The 12820-nt window shown below is 37.5% G+C and overlaps 1 protein-coding gene across 1 annotated transcript in view; it reads left to right on the forward strand.

Annotated features, from left to right (window-relative positions):
- Positions 1–12820, forward strand: part of LOC117394130 (SH3 and PX domain-containing protein 2A-like) — a 122257-nt gene that overhangs the window by 84439 nt on the left and 24998 nt on the right. The gene's annotated exons all lie outside the window — the stretch shown is intronic.

Below are 12820 nucleotides of genomic sequence, written 5' to 3' on the forward strand. Positions count from 1 at the left end.
AGTGCAATACAGTTATTATCAGTTTAATGTCTGGATATTATTTTTAAAGTTCAGAATAAGTTTGATTTAGATTCAGGCTAGTGTTCAAAGTTAAGGTTTATCTAGGAATACCATGAGAATTCTGGTGTCAAAACAAGAAGAACTGCTGTAGCGTGCTCTTAACCAGCACTAGACCAGCACTAGACCAGCACTAGACCAGGACTAGACCAGGACTAGACCAGGACTAGACCAGGATTAAACCAGGACTAGACCAGGATTAAACCAGAACTTAATCATGTATATCATCAAAAACATGTTAAAACACCAGTAAGTAACTAGAATAGCATGGAAATTATGAAACAGGTACAAATACTGCACAACAGATAGCAATGTAGAAGATTTATACTTGTAAACATTTGCAATAAAAACTTTTGTAAGTTATAATGGGGTAAGGATGGTGCTGTACAATAAAGACATTTTAGTTCTGATATGTACCTTATATTAACCATTTAAAAACACATAAATTGCCATTTACTGTGCACCCCTGTTATCAACTCTATCAACAATCTATCTTACATCCTGCCCAAGCCTGCCTCCTCTTATTCAGTCCAGGAACATTTTGTTGCATAATCTCTGATGCTCTGATGCTTTCTCACTGACGTGTCTATCTTCCATATGATTTCAATGTGTAGTTTGTTTACAATAGCATCACAGGACGCTGTCTGTGGGTATGTTCAGTTTTCAGAAATATGTCAAAGCCTTTTCTACAAATGTACCATGGATGTAAGAGGGGGTTTCAAAACAACTAGATATCAATTTTTCATAGCAAAGTCATGAATAGATGTTATTTAGAGAGATGGAGCCAGCCTCTCAGCAAAGTGAAGGACAGTCATAATGGGAGCGGATGTCTGTTGGATCTGGTTTATTGCTTCATAAAAGGTAACCTAATTTTAAAATATAATGCATGTTTAAAGATGCGGAAAATCTAGAGAAGCAGATCAGTTCTGCACCGGTCCAGGACTAAAACCGGGCTAGACCAGCATTAAAAAAATAAAATAAAATCTGAACTAAACCAGGAAGCAAAGTAAACCACTGTTGAGCTTGGACTAAACCAAAACTTAATTTATAAAAACTAAAAACTAGGACAGCTTTCTGATACAATACACATTAAATATACCTCGCAGCCTTATGCATTGTCAACTTTACTGATTGCTGTGCATGGCCTTTAAGCACAGTTTTGAATATCCTCTTACCTCATTATCCATCTTAGCAAATATATTCTTCTCATGTGTATTAGGAAATCTAGAGCTGTTTAACAAAGGCATTACTGTTGTATATCCAGTATGTGTATATGCTAGCTAGCCTGTGCTTTAGGCTGTTAGACCGAATGGAAATATCCGTCATACCACGCATGAATTATTAAAGAGGAAATGCATGAAATAGTTAGCAATAAATTGAGATTATGATTCCCAGTGGCTACAAAGGTAAATCAATGTCAAATCTGTTGCCTGATCAGGGTAAATATTTCTAGATTATGCTCCAATAGAAGCTCAGGAGATGTTGGAAGGTTAAAGGAACTGGAGGCTATGTAAGATTTTGACCCTTTTTGTGTTCCTAGATACAAGGTGGACATGTTCAAATCAAATATTGCTTTTACTGATAACAATTATAATGCAGATGTATTGAAATCCAGTTGGTTTAAACCTAAAAGGACTCTCTCTGATCTGAGTCACTATCTAAACCCCAGGGGCTAATCATGAATCATGAGTGAGTGAATTCTGGAGATTCTGAGCTTTAAAAATGAGAGATGGCCTGCCTATATACTGAGAAGGAGCCAAACGTGTATATGTCCTCTACATGCAGATTAAAGTGTTGGCAGTCCAGTTTCAGTTCTGATTGTAGTAATTTAATAGTTTAATATCAAGAGCACACGCTACATACAGTTCCTTTAGGATACAAGTTTTGAAGTTAGCATACTTGTAATCTTAAAGAAGACAAACGCTGAAACCCCGATGTCTCAAATTGATTTACCACGGCCACAGACGAAGCTCACTGCCAATTCAGTTACATGCACATTCCTCAAATCCATTAGATTTCTTAGAAGATGATGTTTTGGATGACCCCTGCTTTCCTCTGCAGTGCAGGATTTAAATAGGTGCTTTCAGTAGCATTAGTGTTTGTAGTAGCCAAATTCCTATGTATTTTGAAATTGAATCAGGCCAATATTTGCTTCTTTGAGAGTCTTGGCATTAGGAATTAATCTATTGTCAGCATGTTATCTTGTCATCTTACAAATAATGACATAGACTAGCACTGCAAGTTTATGTTTCTTGTTACATGTTCATAATAAAATAAGTAAATATTTCAGTCTATCTAGCAATATGTTTTCAATGTGGGCTATTATTATTAGGCTCTAATATCTAATGATACAGTGTATAATGCTCTAAATTATGTTACTCAGATCTGGCACAGACTCTTTTAACATCTAAAATGACACAAAGTACATGTATTTTTGGTTTACATCATCTTTTCAATTTCAGTTTCTTACTTTCATTAGAAGTGTAGAACTGTGAGTCTTCTTACAATGTGCCCTGTTCATGTGAGGAATGCAGGACAGACAGATGCAAACCGATATTAATGTTGAATTCAAAGTCATTGCACACTTACACACTTTGCAAGTTTTCTTCATGTGGACTTCACCCTATACACCTCAATATTCACCTGTTCACCAGCTGTAATCTGTGAGGAAAGGGGTGCAAAAGAACAACACAATTTGCATCAGCAATATTACAAGTGCTGCCATACTGTCATTTTAAACACAAAGACATTAAATGGCCATTTCTCGCCAGACAGTCCAGAATTAAAGATGCAGGTCAATTTAACATGATGACATACTGTATTAATGTTTTTTTCATTTGCGTAGAAGCTGATCCATTTTGAACCAATGTAATGTTTGTGCTGGAAAACATGCAAAACATACAAAGTGCAAACCACATTATAATTATTACATTTAAAACAGTAAGTAGTCTGTCTTACCTCTTCCATGCTCTGATCTCCTCTCCTCTTTTGCAACCTGTGATGCAAAAACAAATTTAAATCACTGTTAGATCAACTTTCCGAATGCGGTAGATGGGGTGTGGCTTATTATGATTGGAAACATTTATCAAAAACCACATGATCCTGTGTTGTTTACCTGTTTTCTTGTCAGAGCCATTAGAATGAATGGAAGCCTAAGCCCCACCCCTTCTCCTGCATCCAGAAAGTTGATCTAACAACGATTTAAACTGGGACATCAGGTCACTGCAGTGTCCGTGGGGCTCCGTGTTACATTAACTATATCTGTTAAGATCTAGTTTTCACATTTAAACTCAGCGCCTATGATTCATTCTCAAACTACACACAGTTGTTTTATCTACTCCGACTTAGCGACGTTTGTTATTACTTTCGTCTGACACAATATCTCTTTTGACAAAATGTCACAGCGTGACATACATATGGCAGTTACGGGTTATACATTTAGAGTAGGCAAGTCGTTCTGTTGAATATTTGACTAAATAACATAGTTAATTCATGGAAAAACCTCCTCTCCACTACTCTTGTCCCAGCGCGGTTGAACAGGGCACTCAATAGCTGCACTTAACTCAAACTGAACTCAAAGTAATTTACCTGAATGGAAATAAAACAAGATTAAACTTAAGAAATATGTGTAATTATAATAAAAAGAAGCGACTCGTTGGTTTTGAGTTCTATCACCCTACAACTTATTAGCTCAGTTTACTGTCCGGGTTTACAGTCTACTTTCACCAAATGTATAATTATTTCCAAATGTCTAATTACAGGCCCAGATTATAGAATAACAGTGTGGTTGTTGATAATAAAACGTTACATGATTTTTTTCTACACAATCCAGCTTTCACTTTAAATCACTGAACTGCTTTTGAAAACTCTCTATTAAGGAGGCTTGGTTGACATTGTAACCAAAAGATTAGCCACAAATTCAAAGAAATAGGATAGCACTTTCAATGCGGTTATTCCAACGCATTTCATAAAGATATAATCATAGCTTTCTCTTCCTTCTCTGTCGGGTTAGAAGGCATTTGAATTACATTTAATGCACTTGGTGAACTCTGATGGATTTGTCCTTGTTTGAAAAAGGAAATACTTGATAGTTTTGAGGGACTAGATATAGCTGTGTTTTTCAAAGCAGTTATTCGATGATGTCTCTGTAAAAGTAGGACATTTTTTCATAATAATTGATTCATTACTGTGATATGACACACTAACTTGGTATAATTACACGTAAAGTCATTTCAGTCTTTAAGGAGCACTTCATCACTTTCAAGATAAGTGTTTTGACCTAGTTGTTTTCGTGCTTAAAACTGCAGCTCCCCATTGTTCAGCTAATTAGTTACTAGCAGTTTATTGGTCTATAAAAATGAGCACATCGCACTGGAGTCAACAGGTTCACTTGAGAAACTTGGTACAAGCTTCTTGATGTGTTTATTTTGTAGCTTTAATCGTTAATTTAAAAACTCACCATCTGACTTGACTAAAATTGAATTATAAACCAGAGAGGATGATCAAAAATGTAAACTAAATATTTCTCTAGGAATTTTAAAGTGTACGTTTTTATGATGTGCTACCAACCATTTTTAATCAAGTCTAAAAATAATCTACTACTTCTTAACTTCAAAACATTTGGCATATGCTATACTTGCAGCACCTTATTTGTCAGAGTTTGTGGTCAGACCCTAGACTGTATAAAGAAGTGGACGAAGTGAGTGTGACGTCACCCATCGTGTTCGCCTCCAGCCAAATGAAGCTCATCGAGGTTACCAGTTAAGCAGTTACAGGGGCAAATTTGGAGCCGATTTCCACATTTGGAATTCCGGTCGTGAGTACCATAGCAACCAAAGAGCTAATCTGGAGGTTGTTGAAGGTAATGTCCCAACCCACCCGCACCGCTGGTTTATCAGGGAGCAACGCTGTCAATCAAACCTGTTGCAACACTAGCAGGAGCAACTACGAAGGAAAAAAGGCTCCTGATTTGTTTGTTATTACTGTAATGTTCGTGTTGAATCATGGACAAAAGAGTGAAATAAAAACACCAGGATCATGTAGAGTGGGTTAATACGAACATTTTAAGAGTAAAATTATGAGGCTCAATGCAGCAATTACAGAGAGAGGGGCAACAGTTTTTCAATGTAAAGTGAATTAGAGTCGATGGAGCCATAAGTGCGTTCATTTATATATACAGTCTATGGGTGAAATCGTGAAGGAAGAGATTGTAGACCAGGTAGAGAGTTGAAAGAAGTTTATCTGATCAGATGAATGAAGTTACAGACACCAGGCACATGCGTTGTGTTTCAGAGGAGTTTTCCAGTACTTAAAGCCTTTTCAAGGTACTATCTATAGAAGGCAGGTCTTATAAGGACTTAACTAATTTTACATACTGTCCGTACAAGGTCACAAAAAAATATATGGTTAGCTGTTTACAGAGAGGTAGAATACGTCACTAAGAGATGCCTGCAGTCACTAAAAAGATGTATTGCTAGGCCTCTTGTCAACCTGAAGAGGAATACCAGTATCCAGTGACCGAAGCGACTGGTTCTAGTGGAGACATCCTAAAATAAGTTTTGTGTCACATTCCTACAGAGAAACAAGTTCACCTTCATGCTTAGACACAAAATAATCAACACAAGGTTTAAAAGTAAAAATCATGCTTTCAATGGGTCAGGCTGTACAAAATTACTGAGTCAGTTTGACCCTTAGACTTTGACTCTGAGAAGGATACCAGCACCAAGCATAAGCTATAATGTATACAGTGGTGTAATTCAATACAATACAAAGATGACTGTGATAGTATTAACAAAACATAAGGTTCTCTATTTTGTAAGAGTGGCTTTATGCATTTCCAGTCTGGATATAACTGCAGTATTTTTTCAATCTTTCATGTATAAACAGTCTTGGATTCAGATGTTATCCTTTCTTGTGTTAAAGTGCATTGGAGGCTTGTCCCGCTCCACATGGGGTTCATCCTAACTGTTCAGTGAGAGGAGAGGTTTGAGCGAGAGGGTCTGCTGCTGCTGCTGCTGTGTTTATGAGGGACGTAGACGAGGGGCAAATCTTACTTACAGTGGGACTGAAGACTTGTGTTTGCAACGTGTGTGTTTTCCAATTATAGGTTTTGAATGTCCTTGTGTAACCTTTTACTCCATTGGTGCCTCAAAGATGGAGAAAGTGTGTGTTTGTGAGTCACAGTGGTGAAGAGTACTCGAAAGTGTTACTTAAGTAAAAGTACCAAGGCAAAAAAGTACTCAAAAGTAAAAGTATCACATGAAAAAATATATTTAAGTAAAAGTATTAAAGTACTCGTTTAAAAGTGTACTTAAAGAGTAAAAAGTCAAAGTATTTCACGTAGATGTTGAGATCTAATAAAGCTTCAAATATCATCATTTTGATAAAGATTTACGCTGAATTTTGTTCAATAGAAACAACTGAATAGAACGTTTTTGGGGTTTTTTTTGTTCTTTTTTTATTTATATTTATATATTTTGCTCAGATTATAAATGTCTTAAAAATAAAGCCCTTGGTCTTTTCAAACTATCATAAATAATACTTACTACTAATGTTCAAAAATGTAGTGGAGTAGAAAATACAGATATCTGCTCTTAAATGTAGTGAATTAAAAGTAAAAAATATATCTTGGTACTTTAAAATGTACTTAAGCAAAGATACAGATACCAAAACATTATAGTTAAATATAATACTTTACTACTTTTATTTCATTACATTCCACCACTGACTAAAATTTGCAATAAATTATCTAAGTTTGCAGGATCAGTATTGGAGGACAGATATATTTTTTGAAGTACCTTGTGTACGAATTGTGCTATACAAATAAACTTGCCTTGCCTTTTACTGGAGATTGTCAATAAATGGATTTCTTGTGTGATATTTTGCATTTTCTGCCCGTGCTTCCATCAGTCAAGCAGGATTTAATTGTATGTATTTGGCTTGCTTATTTGTTCATATTAGCTATTATCTAACCCGAGAAGTCATAAAGAGTCATTTTTATAGTGTTCGATCTAACCAAGGACCTTCTGGCTGCGACACAGCTCTCAAAAATATTATTGTTGCAAAGCTGTTAAAGCTCTGGTGTATTGATCAAACAATAACATTAGAAGTAGCCGGGACAATATCTTACTTCCTATCCCAAGTCACTGAATTATACCCCAGCACATTTTATATTGTGTTTTATAAGGTCTTGTGACATCAGGAGCTGCTTGGTGTCTGCTCTTTGAAATCAATAGTCCCTTGGTTAGTTGCAGTTGTTAAGTCTGGCCTCTGTGTTGTAGTCAGGGAACAAGGTTGTATCTTTATGTTCACATCAAACAGATAGCAACTTCTATTTTGTAACGATTTCTATTACCTTTTTAAGAGAGAATGTTGAAATAGACTGGGCCAGACACCAGCCAGGTACAGGTGAAGAAAACTTTGAACTCAAACACAAACATTGCATTCTGAAATGTGTATTGTAACCTTAAAGATGCATAGGTCTTGAGTTCACCCAGGGGCGTCGGACTAGGGGGGCGTAAAGGGGACTGTTTAACCGGAGCCCATGCAGGGAGGGGCCCTTTGCAAAGTTTGTAATGGGTGCTTTAAATTAGACAATATGCAGTGCAGGCTCATCAAGATGGTACCCCGGACCCAGAATTTGGTGCTTCACCCCAGAGCACACCTCTACATGTGTGACTTTGGGGGTGTCACAAGTGGACCCCTGTTAGTGAAGAAAAATAAGCAAATATATAAGAAATATGTTGTAAAAAGAGTACACTTAGTTTGAGTTCAATAAATAAGAGGGGTTGAATCAAATCGGATTCAATCATAATGAAACCCAAAGTTAAATCTGTCAACTGAACAAATCATTGTAGGAGTGAAGATGCTGCTCATCCAAGCTGCTTCTTCAGTTCTGGTCAGATTGCTGATGGACACTGCCTTGTATCTATCTGAAGGGAGGAGCTAACTACACTGAAACCAACAAAAGTATGTAGTCCACTATGGGGAAAAGAAATGGTTTGAGTTAAAGAAGCTATTTTTGTTAGGAATGACAGACAGTAATGGAGGCCTGAGACACCACCTGTCCCTGATTTATAATTCCATCCTCAGAACCAAAGCAAACAAAGGAAACAAAGAGAGGAATAGAGCAAGCCTGTAGGGCCATTAAAGGCTGAATGGAGGCTCCTTAAGGCTGAAACTGTAAACAATAGCTGTTTACAGGCTCATTGTAGTTAGCTCCTCCCTTCAGATTGATACAAGGTAGTGTTCACCAGCAATCTGAGCAGAACTGAAGAGGCGGACTGGATGAGCAGTGAAACGTCTTCACCCCTACAACGTTTTGTCCAGGTGACAGATTTAACTTTGACTCTCACTATGGATCAGACCTGGACGACTGAGAGATTACACAGACGTCTGATCCAATCAATCCATAATCAGCTTGCACCTTTTTATTGATGAGTCTACAGTCAGTATGAAGCAGATTTCAGACTTTGGGGAAATACATTGGTCTATTTTTTATGTTATAATTCAATTCAAATTCAATATTGTATGTGTTCATAAAATACAAATTTGATCAGAACAAGAAAAACTTTTTTATTTTCCCAGTCTTAGCTACATGCGTACTTTATTTTTCAGTTGTTTAAAAGTCAGTATGGGCTTGACAGAATACAAAGGGAAGGATGCTATCAAAAGCACCTCTCATCTAATGTGCAGATGCTAGCACACAGGGCCTGTCTGACGCTGTAGGCTATCAGTATCATGAGGCATCCTCCTTTTGGCAGGCTCTATTATTTATAAGTGGGCATTTTGAACTTTGGACGTTATGGAGCTCACTCAGCAGCCTCTTCCAAAAATCTTTAGCAGCACTTATTCTCGCTGAACGCTCCACATTCTCCACGTTTCAAATAGCTCCTCAGGCCACAAGATTTAAGTCGCTGATGGATGGTAATTTCTTTGTGTTTTGTCTCCCAACACAGTCTGCAAAGTCCACAGAAAAATAGGAAAGATGCTTATTGGGCCTCTCTTCTGTAAACTGAGGGAGAGAGACGTGTTTATCATGGATAGGATTGTCATTTTGTGGGGGAAATGTAGCGGTTTGGGGCAGGGGTGTGTTGTAATGGGTTACATAATACTGAAGTAGCTTCTAAAAAGCGTCAAGAGTTGTATTTATTTATACAGGGAGACAGAGATTCTCTTCTTCATGGGTACCTTATACAAAATACAGAAAAAACAAACAAAAAACAAAGTCAATTTAAAACATTAAAAACGGGTGCATGTGTCTGTATAAAAGTTTGTTATGAGATTATTAAATTCCGTTTTTTTCCCCCTTTTTTCCAATCTCAGTTCTGTTGTGGCTAGTCCTTAGACTTATAATGATCAACAAGCAGATGAAATATGCTGGCGGTCTCTGCAGGAGTCCCTTATAAATAAATTCCATACATCTCTTCACACAGACAGCAATGACCAACCCTGACCAACACTGTTACTTTTAGAAGTAACAGTACCCCTGCTTTTACTTAACATTTTTGCCATACTCTTGCACGATGAGTAAGGGTCATATTGCTTTCTAAACTACTTTGGACTAAGCCTGTATTTTTACTGGAGTCTAACTAAAAATAATGTTTTGAAAATATCTCAGATTTGATTACCGCAGTTTGATGGAAATTTGTCAAAACACAAGCAAGAAACACTTTTGTTGAGGATATCAGAATATACATAATAATTTAAAATGTCCAAAAAGCTAAAGTATCAAGAGTTTTGTTTCCCCAGATGTTTATTGTTACTAGTTTGACAATAGTGTGACACATCAGTGCTAAATATGAATCAGATATTGTGTGTAATATTTGGCTAATATTGTTGTCTGACTACATTTTACCTCTTTATCATTATTATTATTATTATTATTATTATTATTATTATTATTATTATTATTATTATTTAACTGTATTAATTTAATTTGGGCAGCTCTTTCAAACTTGTCTAGTCAGTACTTTTACCTGAGTACTTCTCCCCTCTCTCTTTTCATTCACTCTCCCTCTCTCTCCCCTCTCTGTCTCTTACCCACTCCCCGTCTCTCCCTCTCTTTCCTCTCCATTCTACCCTCTCTGCCTCTAATTTCCATGTCTCTCTGTCTCTCTCTCCTATTTCCTCTCTCTGCCTCCTTCTTTCTACTGCCACCTTCTCCCCTCCTCTCCTCATTCCTCTCTCTTGTCCCTCTCTCTATCTCTGCTCTTTTCTCTGCCTCTTAGACCCCTCCTCTCCCTCTCTCTCACCCTCTCCCTCACCGACTCCCTCTCCTCCCCCTACTTCTTATTTTAAAGTAATGCTTATTTGACACTGAAAAGGTACTGTGAAAACGGTGAGCTAGAGGCGTCAACACACAGAATCTGAAATGAATTATTGGCTCTATATATGTATGTTTGAAAGAGGGGTCCTGGAGCTAATACCATTCAGATGTGTGGAGCAAACAGGAGTCATCAGAGGGGTAAGACTGTGTGGGTCTGACCCCATCTGACCCGGGACCAGCCATAGCTCTCCCTTTGGGGCCGACTTCAATCCAGAAATGCTTCACCGGCTCTGGGAGGAGATTTGGGAGCTATTATGGCACGAAGTGAAGAAGTGTTAGTTTCTCAGTGTGAGCTTACATCAGAAGGAGAGCGGAATTGTAAAAGGGAGAGGCAGTTGTTGAAGAAAGTAAAACCTGTTTGACTATGAGGCCATATAAACAGGTCTGACTCTCATGACACATGTACTATAAAATGTACTTTATTACTACAACAATAGTCAAAATATTTCATCCCAAATTGGACTCCATTAACCATAGACTGCATAAAGAATTGGACGAAGCGAGTGTGAGGTCACCCGTAGCGTTCGGCTCCAGTCAAATGAAGCTCATCGAGGCTAGAAATTATAGGGGCGAATTTGGGGCCAAGTTCTTTATTTGGAATTCTGACTGTGAGTATCATAGCAACCAACGAGCCAATCTGGAGCTAGGCTGTTGAAGGTAATGTCCTTTCCTAGCCATGCCTTTGGTTTTTAGCATGGAGTGGGTGCTTAGCAATCAATTAAACCTGTTAAAGTTAGTTAGTGGAAGCAAACTCCGGATTTGTTTGTTATTAATGTCCATATCTTGATTTACGGACACAAAAGTGAAATAAAATTGTAGAGTGGGTTAATATGGACATTTTAAGACCAAAATGATGAGGCTGACAGCAGCAATTACAGAGAGAGGGCCAACAGTTTTTCATTGTAAAGTGAATTGGAGCCAGAGTCAATGGAGCTGGAAGTGCGCCCATGCTCACTTCCAATTTGGAACGTGGCGGCTAGCAGGTTAGCTATGTCCATTTATATATACAGCCTATGCCATTTATACAAAAACATGTCTCATATCTCTTACTGATTTCTCCGCCGATATTATTTGATATTATTTAATCTTTACATTTCAGTACATGCATTTTGATTTACTTATTAAAATGTGTTATAATTATGAGTGATATTTTTATTCATGTATTTTGAATAATCCTGAATTGTCCTGTATTTGAGGCTTCAGTGCTCTCAAGATCTCTGTTTGCGCCTAAATACAGGAAGTCAATTGACCATTTTTGATCAATAGTGCGGTTTACAATGAACAAAATTTAATTACTGGTCAATGTATGTTACCAGAAAGAAAGATCATTTGTAACTTTAAAGTAACTTTAATATCCCTAACTTTCTTCTTAAGTCCAAAAGATGACACATTCCACGGAGTATGAGGCCTGATATCTTCGGCCACCATCTAGCTCTTCACCTCGTCTGCTCCTCTGTCCCTCTGTCATGCATCACAGCTCATTTCCTCACCGGACTGGCTTAGGGGAGGAGGGCGCTAACACCCATCTGAGGCATCCTAAGAGACCCAGATACTGCAAAAATTTAAACACATGAAGCCAGTATGTTTAAAAGTAGACTGAAAACTGCTTTAAACAGGTTGCATTCAGGTAACTGGCCATAGTTTAAATTGAGGTGGAGAGCAGGCGAGGATTCTATGGTAGAATCTGCCTTTGAATTGTGCTTTTTGGGATATTTTGACATGGTTTATCCTTAATATTCTCGTAATACAGGGCATCTATTTCTGTTTGCTCAAATTGACTACAAGGCAAAAAGTGTTGGCCTTATTCAGTTTCAATCATGCCACTGATGATGAGTGGGAGAAATTTGTGGACCCATTTACTAGTACAAATGATAACCTTCAGTTTTCACATTTATCTAAAAACAATGACTGAACTACATGTAGGAATTTAGAGCACTCTCTTACTTCACAATATGACACAACGTTTTAAAATGAGAACTAGGACAGCGTAAATACATACTCATACATACAATACTCATCAAGAAGTCTATAACCAAATCTTGTTTCAGTATTGACCTTATTCCACCCGACTATTTTTGCATCTAAATGCTCCTAAACTGCACTTTCTTTGTAATGCCACTTCCAGTTAAGTTGGAGTCCCATTCATTTCAATTTAGAATTTAAGAAAAGTTTTGCCTAAACGTTAAAATATGATATAAAGTTGGTTGATTTGTGCAGCAACAAGTCAGCAATTCACCAGTTTTCTGAGAGGCTTTAAAACGGCTCTGTTGTCTTATTTGCTGTCAAGATCGGCAGCCTCATGTAAGATAATACAACCAAAATGACAATGGCGGCGCCCACGGCAACTTCTGGAATAGAGTGAATAAGCGTGTTGTTTGGAGAAGAGTTGAGGCTATTTCTTTTGTTAAATGGCACCAGTTAAAAGTCAAGTTGTTC

The sequence above is a fragment of the Periophthalmus magnuspinnatus genome, chromosome 1 (assembly GCF_009829125.3).
Source record: "Periophthalmus magnuspinnatus isolate fPerMag1 chromosome 1, fPerMag1.2.pri, whole genome shotgun sequence".
NCBI classification, from domain to species: Eukaryota; Metazoa; Chordata; class Actinopteri; order Gobiiformes; family Gobiidae; genus Periophthalmus; species Periophthalmus magnuspinnatus.